The sequence below is a fragment of the Oratosquilla oratoria genome, chromosome 28, assembly GCF_046742065.1.
Source record: "Oratosquilla oratoria isolate Oo_2021 chromosome 28, ASM4674206v1, whole genome shotgun sequence".
NCBI lineage: Eukaryota > Metazoa > Arthropoda > Malacostraca > Stomatopoda > Squillidae > Oratosquilla > Oratosquilla oratoria.
This window is the reverse complement of record NC_134804.1, coordinates 29,411,090-29,418,589: the sequence shown is the minus strand read 5'-3', so window position 1 is coordinate 29,418,589 and position 7,500 is coordinate 29,411,090. Positions and strand designations below refer to the sequence as shown.

The following is a 7,500-nucleotide window of genomic DNA, read 5'->3' as shown; positions in this document are numbered from 1 at the left end:
CACTCCCCAATACGCGAGCCATTCAGCTTTCCATTCCCTCTCCCTAACACAATCCACTTACCCTCTCCACCAGCATCACTCAAACACTCCACCTTCCCCCCTCCCCCTCCAAGTCCCCCTCCACCTTCACCATCCATTTCTCTCTTCTCTTCGTTTCTTCTTTTATCTACATCTCTCTCCTCTTTTTCTCTGCCTTTCCTCTACTTTTTCTTCTCTTTCTCTCTTCTCTTTGTTTTCTCTTTTCTCTCTATCTCTCTTCTCTTTTCCCTCTGTTTTTCTTCCCCTTTCTCCTCTCTTTCTCTCTTTTCTTCATTTTCTCTTTTCTCTCCATCTCTCTCCTCTTTTTCCCTCTGCCTTTCCTCTCCTTACTCTTCTCTCTCTCTTCTCTTCGTTTCCTCTTTTCTCGCCATCTCTCTCCTCTTTTTCTCTCTGTCTTTCCTCCCCTTTCTCTTCTCTTTCTCTCTTCTCTTTGTTTCCTCTTTTCTCTCCATCTCTCTCCTCTTTTCCATCTGCCTTTCCTCCTCTTTCTCTTCTCTTCTCTCTCTCTCTTTCCTCTCTTCTCTTCACCTTTCCTTCTCTCTTCTCTCTTTTCACTCATTACGGCTCATCGATTGTATAAGTTTTATGTCATCATCACACTTTAGTGGACTTTAGTGGACTTTAGTGGATCTTAGTGACTTGTCACGAGTTGAATGGAATAGTCTGGTATTAACTAGTAAAGGTAATAAAAATAGATAGATAAATAGAAATCCATAAAGTACGAGAGCGTCCCTGAATGCAAGTCTTACCTCGCAGGGGAGCGAACGTCATGAGCACCGTAAGTACTGGGGGAAGGGGAGTGGGTAAAATGAGGAGGAGGAAGAGGAGGAGGAGGAGGAGGAGGGGTATGAGAAGGAGGAGGAAAATAAAATAAAAGGAGGAAGAGAAGTCTACAGTGGAAGACTGGAAGAGGGGAGGAGTGGGAAGGAGAGGATGAAGAGGGTGAGAATGAGGAGGGTAGGATGGAGAGAAGGAGGAGTAGGAGGGTGGTTAGGAGAAGCAGGAGGAGGGAGAAGAAAAGAGAAAGAGGAAGAGAAGGGTAAGGAGGAAGAGGGGAGGAGGAGTGGGAAAGAGAGAATGAGGAGGGTGAGGAGTAAGAGGGGCAGGAGGAGGAGGGGTAGGAGAAGGAGAAGGAATAAGAAAAGAAAAGGAAGAAGTGGAGGAGAGGAGGAAGGGAGGGAGTAAGATGAGGAGAAAAGGAAGAGAGTAGGAGGAGTAGGAAGGGAGGGGTAAAATGAAGAGGGCAAGAAGGAGTAGAAGTAGGAGGAAGAAGAGAAAGAGGAGAAGGAGGGTGAGGAGGAAGACGAAGAGGAGGGGGAGAAGGACGAGGGAAAGAGAGGGAAGAGGACGAGAAGAAGAGAGAGATGGAGGAAGAGGAAGAGGAGAGGGAGGAGGAAAAGTAGGGGAAGGAGGGAGACGAAAAGGAGGGGGAGAAGGACGAGGCAAAGAAAGGGAAGAGGACGAGAGGAAGAAAGGGGAGGGGGAAGAGGAAGAGGAGGAGAAGGACGAGAAGGTAGGAGGAAAAGGAGGAGGAGGAAGAGAGGGAAGGGGAAAAGGAGGAGGAGGAAGAGGAGGAGGAGGAACTCGTGGAGCAACAAGGTGCTCTGGTAATGTGACTAAGCTCGATTCCACCTCTGAGAACACGCTCGGATTAGTAACAAGGACGCAACTAGGTGGATTAGCAACCCAGGACCTGAAGGGGCGGGCTGTTGCGAAGGTCAAGTATCAAGCTACATGGATGTATTTGTGTGAAAGGTCTTGGGCGGGATAAGGTCATTGGGAAGGTTGGTGGGCTAGGATGATGGTGTGGGGCTAGGGTGATAGGGAGTAGGGTGACTGGTGGTTAAGTGTGATGAGGAGTAGGGTGATGGGGGTAGGGGTGATAAGGGGTAGGGTGATGGGTAGTAGGGTGATATATCTGCAGATGTATGCAAGCAGTATTTCCTTGATGAGTATCTTGCTTCAGACACGGGGAAAGATTCTGCAGAAACTATTTTTGCTCAAGTCGAAGTCTTCTGGAGACAAAGTCCTCAGGAGTCGAAGAAGCGGACGCCCAAAGAATTCATGTCTGCGTCCAGTTGATCGAGCCTGTCGAGAGCTATTTGGAGTGGGATGGGAGGGTGTCTGCATGGAGGCTTGCTCAGACCCCTCCCCCCCAGAAATCAATGGTTGTGTACTTTTAGCAAACGTTTGTTGAAGGTGTGTGAGAAGTATGTTTAATAACTTAATATTGGATATTTATCAATGTAAAATCGAATACAGTAACAAAATAGATTAATTTTGATTAAAAAATTCTTTTGCTACGCGATGCTAAGTAAAGTATGCAATTCGAACTTTTGACAAACTTTGAAAGAAAAAGTACTATTTTGTCTCAAGTATAAAGAAAATGCCTAAAACTATATAGACAGCGTTCTTTATGTATAATCTACATGTATATGAATATACATTTGAAATATCCTAAAGAAACTTTACTATGTGACAACCTTTCAACAAACGTTTGTGTAACATTTGCTTTCTGGGATGGGGGAGAGACCGCGGGCGCAAGGCGTCCCCTGGCGTATGTCCCAAATTGATGATGATTAGGGTTCTGAATTACACACTTCGGTGAGTGGGCAGAACACTCTACTCACTGGACAACCAGCTCTCCTTCGTCTCCCAAATGTCACTTAATCAATCACTCCTTCATTCTATCTCCATCACTCTCCTCAATGTGAGTAGAGAAATCTAATTTAGGTGATACTTAGAAATTGAAACTCCAAGAAATATTAGTGAGATTTAAATACTAACTCCTGTGACTTAAACTTCACCTCGTTTGTTGCGTTGGGGCGTTTTGTCCCGTGGCCAAAGCTAGCCTGAGCGCAAACTGAGACGCAGGCGGCACAGGTGACGCAGCACAGAGCAAAGGCAGACTTCCTGTTGCTTAACTGAATTCCAGTTTGACCTTCTCTCTCACTTGAGATGATGACTTAGTAGATCTAGAAGTGTTTCAAGTGAGAAAAAAAGTTAAAACTGTACTTCAGTTCTGCAACAGGAAATCTGCCTTTGCTCTGTGCTGCGTCGCCTGTGCCGCCTGTGTCGACTGTGCCGCCTGTGTCTCAGTTTGTACTTAGGCGGTCGAGGCAGCTTCAGCCTCTTTGGCTCAGACTCTTTGTAGCCTTTATTCAAGCTAACGCCAGGTCCTCTTGGTTGATTGCGCTTAAACCAGGCTTTGTTGAAAGATGAAGGACAGAAATAGGGGAAGAAAACAAAGGGAAAGAAAGAAAAAACAAAACAGAAACGAGATAAAAATGAAGAAGGGAGGAAGAAAACAAAACAAGACGCAAGAGAATAAAAACAAAAAGATAATTAGAGGAGATGAAAAAGGGGGGGTGAGGGAAGGGAAGAGAATATGCAAAATATACTAAATGAATTGCGAACAAAGAAGAAGGGGAAGGAGGAGATGGATGATAGCGAGAATGTAAAAATGGAAGAAGGTGAATTGACCCGAGAGGAATGGAAATAGAGAGGATTGCTTGTACAGACCAAGCGTCGCATAAACTTAGTTGTGAGGCGTAAGAGGAGGAAAAGAGGAGAGGAGAAGACTTGAAGGTGGGCAGAAGCGATGAGGAGGAAGAAGGAGGAGGAGGAGGAGGAGGAAGGGGAAGGAAAATAGAAAGAGAATGACCGGGAGGTGAAATAGGAGGAAGAAAAAGAGGAGTAGGAGGAGGAAGATAAAAGAGAAGGAGAAGTAGGTGGAAGAGAAGAGGAGTAGAAAGAAGACAAAAAGGAGTAGAAGGATGAGAAGGAGGAGGTGGAGAGAGGAGGGGGAGTAAATTGGTGGAAGAGGAAGATGGAGGAGGAGGAGGAGAAGGAGGAGGTGGGGTAAGAAGAGGGGGAGGAGGTGGGGTAGGAAGAGGAGGAGGAGGAGGAGGAGGATGGATGTTATGGAGCCTCCGGAATACTCGTAGAGGGAAAGAATGCGTCTGGGCTCCTGGATAAGAGTTCCTTTAACGAGGAGGACGGGAAGAAGAGGAAGAAGAACAATGGGGGGGAGGGGAGGGGAGAAGAGAGAGAGGAAGCGGGAGGAAGGGAGGGGAGAGGGAAAGGAAGAGGAGATACCGAGATAGAATGGGGCACAAAAGGAAAAGAATGTGAGGAAGAAAGGAGGGAGTGGGGGAGGGAAAGGGAGAAGAGGGAGGGGAAGTGGAAGGAAGGGAGGGAAGAGGGAGAGGAAGAAGAGATGATGAAATGGAATAGGGTAGAGAAGGAAAGATGAAGAAAGGAGAGAGAGAGAGAGGAGAAACGGAAGTAAAGGGAAAAGGAAGAAGAAAAATTAAAACAGAATGGGACAGAGAAGGGGAGAAGAATAATGAGAGTAGGGAGAAGGAAGGAGAGAAGAGAAATGGGGAAGTAGAAGGAAGGGGAAGAAGGGGAAAGATAAGAAGATACATTGAAATAGAATGAGGTAGAGAAAGGAATGATGATGATGAAGAAGAACAATTAAAGGGAAAGGATTGGTAGAAGAGCGAGAGAGAGGAAGAAGGAAAAGTGAAAGTTGTATGAGTATGGAAAGAAAGGGAGAAGGAAAAGGAAGATAAAGAGGAATAGAAGAGGAAAGAAAGAAAGAGAGAGAGAGAGGAAAAAAAGGGAGAAGGTAAAGGACTACAAAAGGAGTAGAGAGAGTGTGATTCAAGGGAATGGAACGAAAGGAAAGGGAAAAGAAGGAAAATAAAAAGAAGAAAAGAAGAGGTATGGGAAGTGAAAGAAAAGGAAGAATAGGGAAGTAAAGGGAGGGGATAGGAAGAGAAGAGAAAAGAAGGAGAGGGAATGGAAAAGGAAGGTAGAAGAAGGGAAGGAAAGGGATGGGAAGAGAAGAGAAAGGAGGGGAAGGGATAGGAAGAGAAGAGAAAGGAAGGAAAGGGAAAGGAAAACGAATGGAGAGGAAAGGGAAAGAAGGAAGGGGAAGGGACGGGAAGAGAAGAGAAAGGAAGGGAAGGGAAAACGAAGGGAGAAGAAGGGAGGGAATGGAAAACGAAGGGAGGGAAGGGAAGGGAAGGGAAGGGAAGACGAAGGGAGAGAAGGAAGGGAAAGGGCGAGAAGAGAAAGGAAGGGAAGGGAAAACGAAGGGAGAAGAAGGGAGGGAATGGAAAACGAAGGGAGGGAAGGGAAGGGAAGGGAAGGGAAAGGAAGACGATAAGGTAAAAAGCAAAACAGCGGGAGAGGAGAGGAGCAGAAAAGGGAAAAGAGAAGAAGGGAAGAGATGATGAAGATGGAAAAGGACAAGGAAGAAAAATTAAGGGGAAAGCTGAAAGGCGTAAAATGTTAAAAGGTGGAAAGAAGACGAGTAATACTCACCGTTAAGTAGTCTTTGGTGTTCTGTCGCCAGCAACCAGCGCTTCTATCCTTGGCGCCAAAGAAGTGGAGCCACAGAACATCACCTCTGAGGAGAGGTTTTAAAAAGGATATCAGGAAGGGAGAATAGAATTAGTCAAAAGTTATCAGCATATATATATATATATATATATATATATTTTTTTTTTAGTGGAAATTAGTTTCTCCTTCTTTACAGTCCCACTTCCATGCAATGGGAAGTGAGAAACCTATGGGAGGGCAAAGCACTGTCAATTGCGGTAAGCCGCTTTTTTTTTTTTTTTTTTTTTTTTTTCCGATGCTGGGTCGCCGCCTCGCCTGGCCAGGGGTGTTAGGAGATAAGTCTCCAATCAATATACCGTATGAGAAAGACAAGGCTGAAATCAATAAACAAGGCTCAGAAAATAATAAGTATTGGGAAGGAAGAAAGGAAGAAAAACAAGAGGAAAGAGACAGAAGTGAATGGCAGGAGTGAGAGGAAATGATAAGAAAAACACGTGAACGTGAATAAGAAGAATGAGGAGGAGGAGGAGAAGGAAAAGTAAGGAGAAGAGGGGAGAGAACAAGGAGAAAAATCTCGAAGAAGTTGTTTGTATTGGACATTGTGAGAGAACGGGACTAGGTGGGGGAGGGAGGGTGGGGGGCTAAGTAGAAGGGAGGAGAGAGGATGAGGAAGAAAATGAGGATTAGAAAGAATATGAGGATGGGGGAGGAATGTGAGGATGAGGGAGTGGGTGAGGGTGAGGGAGTGGGTGACGGTGAGGGTGGGAACAGGGTTGGGTTGGAATTAGGGATGGGATGGGATGGGAAAGGGGTTGGGAGTTGGGGTAAGGTTGAAGTTTGTGATGATGATGATGATGGGGGTGGTAATGGTAGTGGTGGTGATTGGAGTGGCGGTGATGGTAGTGGTGGTGATGGTAGTGGTGGTGATTGGAGTGGCGGTGATGGTAGTGGTGGTGATGGTAGTGGTGGTGATGGGAATGGTGGTGATGGTAGTGGTGGTGATGGGAGTGGTGGTGATGGTAGTGGTGGTGATGGGAGTGGTGATGGGAGTGGCGGTGATGGTAGTGGTGGTGATGGTAGTGGTGGTGATGGTAGTGGTGGTGATGGTAGTGGTGGTGATGGTAGTGGTGGTGATGGGAGTGGTGGTGATGGGAATGATGGTGATGGTAGTGGTGAGAGTGGTGGTGATGGTAATGGTAGTGGTGGTGATGGTAGTGGTGGTGATGGGAGTGGTGGTAATGGTAGTGGTGGGAGTGGTGGTGATGGTAATGGTAGTGGTGGTGATGGGAGTGGTGATGGTAGTGGTGGTGATGGTGGTGGGAGTGGTGATGATGGTAGTGGTGGTGATGGTAGTGGTAGTGGTGGTGATGGTAGTGGTGGGAGTGGGTGGTGGTGATGGTAATGGTAGTGGTGGTGATGGTAGTGGTGGTAATGAGAGTGGTGGTGATGGTAGTGGTGGTGATGGTAGTGGTGGTGATGGTAGTGGTGGTGATGGGAGTGGTGGTGATGGTAGTGGTGGTGATGGTAGTGGTGGTGATGGTAGTGGTGGGAGTGGGTGGTGGTGATGGTAATGGTAGTGGTGGTGATGGTAGTGGTGGTAATGGGAATGGAAATGGGGATGAAGATGAAGATTGGGATTAGGATAGAGACTGGAATGGTGACAGGGATGAGGATAGACATGAAGAAAAATAAATGGAAATAAAGATTGAGAAAAGAGGATATAAAGTAAAAGGAACGGACAGAGTAAAAGGAGAGGAAGGAAGAAGAGAAGGAAGAGGGAGAGAGAGAAGAGGTGGTGGAGCAGGAGGAGGAGAAAGAAGAGTAGGGGGAGGAGAAGAAAGAAGAGGAGGAAGGGGAGGAGGAGTAGAAGGAGGAAGAGGGGGAGGAGAAAGAGGAAGAGGAGGAGGAGAAAGAAGGGGAGGAGGAGAAGAAAGAGGAGGAGAAAAAAGAAAGGAGGAGGAGAAAGAGGAGGAGGAAAGGAGGAGAAGGAGGAAGAGGAGGAGGAGGAGGAGAAGAAAGCGGAGGAGAAATAGGAGGAGGAGGAGAAGGGGAGGAGAAAGAAGGGGAGGAGGGGAAGAAATAGGAGGCGGAGGAGGAGAAGAGGAGGAG

At 46.7% G+C, this 7,500-nt stretch overlaps 1 long non-coding RNA gene across 1 annotated transcript in view; it reads right to left on the bottom strand.

Moving 5' to 3' along the window:
* The window catches only part of LOC143040160 (uncharacterized), a 174,062-nt gene that overhangs the window by 103,721 nt on the left and 62,841 nt on the right, over positions 1-7,500 (bottom strand). The window contains exon 2 of the long non-coding RNA XR_012967689.1: positions 5,374-5,458. This is a non-coding gene — a long non-coding RNA (uncharacterized LOC143040160). The remainder of the gene's footprint in view (positions 1-5,373; positions 5,459-7,500) is intronic.